This window comes from Eucyclogobius newberryi, unplaced genomic scaffold (assembly GCF_026437365.1).
Source record: "Eucyclogobius newberryi isolate DKJ021-1_F unplaced genomic scaffold, fEucNew1.0.hap1 SCAF_18, whole genome shotgun sequence".
NCBI lineage: Eukaryota > Metazoa > Chordata > Actinopteri > Gobiiformes > Gobiidae > Eucyclogobius > Eucyclogobius newberryi.
The window spans coordinates 33,694,497-33,696,228 of NW_027315812.1; positions in this window are offsets into that span (position 1 = coordinate 33,694,497).

Genomic DNA, 1,732 nt, shown 5'->3' on the forward strand with positions numbered 1-1,732 from the left:
CAGTATCACTGAGATGTTTGTTTTGCTCAAGTGTAAAATGTAATTTTATGTCAAATGTATTTTCTTACAAATGGTATGTGCCTCTAAGTCATTGTATTATCATTACCAAAGTGGAATTAAAGTGTGTTTACTTCATTAATTCAGTTGTAAATGTGTATTTAAAATATACATTTATTCAGTCAATGTAAAAACTTGTTCTTAGAAACGTGTAATTTATAACCCTAACCCTAACCCTAACCCTAACCTTGACCCTGACCCTAACCTTAACCCTAACCCTAACCCTAACCCTAACCATAACCCTAACCCTAACCTTAACCCTAACCCTAACCATAACCCTAACCCTAACCTTAACCCTAACCCTAACAACCCTAATAACCTTTGATCACTTTGATCACTTTCCCTGACGCCCCATTATCCGTGTGAGACGCATCTACGCTGTGTCTCCATGGAAACGGCGTAGCTCCATGGCGTAAACACTACGCTTGGAGCAAATCGCCCATTTTACACAGTTTTACCGTGGCTTTTCTCATCGTGACGTAGTCCATTTTTCTCGGAATGTGATTGGCTAAAGATTCCCATTGCTTCTCTATGAGGCTCAGGGGCCCCACGAGGTACCGGCCCACAACGTACCTAGAAGAGAGACACAGCTGAGCGCAAAGCATCCTATTTATATATTTATTCTTTTAACATATTCAAACTAATAATGATGTTACATAATCCTGATCAAATTATATTGTTTGCAGACAAAAATATTGCTGAATACCAATAAATGGCTGATTGACAGGAGGGGCGTCGTCCAATGTTTTGTTGTTTGTCTTCCGTGAATCACCAGGACAAGTTCCTGTGTTTGTGAATTTTGTTCCACTTATTCATTTGAAGGAGCAGCTCATGTTTGAGCTGCAGAAAGACCCCTGTCCACCCCATAATCAGACTCCGCCCACTGCCATGGACAAGACCACAGAGCGGTCAGAAGACCCCAGAGAGTGAAGTGTGGACCTCCACAAGGCTGGAAAGAGCTACGGGCGATTGGCGAGCAGCAGGTGAAGAAAGATCAACTGTTAGAACATGGAAGAGGCTAAAGATGGAGCTCCATGAAGACCTCACCTCGTGGGGTTCAATGATGAGAAGAAAGATGAGAAATCAGCCCAGAACTACAGGAGGAGCAGGTCAATGACCTGAGGCTGGGACCACAGTTTCACAGGTTACTATGGTAACACACTACGGCGTCATAGTTTAAAATCATGGCGCTGAAACACTTTTGCTCAGCAACAGTCCTTTCTAATGTTTTGCGGGCCAGATTAAAATGTCTGGGGGGCCGGATGTGGCCCGTGGGCCGCATGTTTGACAACCCTGGGCTATTGAAATCATGAATCGAGGAGCACGGACCATCAATCGAGACGAAGGAGCGTTTCCTTTGGCTCGCTCTCTTCTCCAGAGACCACCAGGGGGAGCTCTCCTTTACACTCTGCCTTCTCCTGCTTCACACACACACCGGCCATTCTAGCTGTTTCCGTAAGAGATTATGTTGTGTCAAATGACAGTTAGCAAACATGTTTTTATATTTTTATGACACTTCACTTTTATATTTTTATGACAGTTCGCTTAAGGTGGATTTTTACAAGTCTTTATTCCCTGACACGGCCTCTGTTCAAACTGCTGGTTACTCATCTGCCCTGGTCATGTGCGGAGCTGATGAAGCAGCTTTTCTCACATTAGGGACGTTTTACACGGA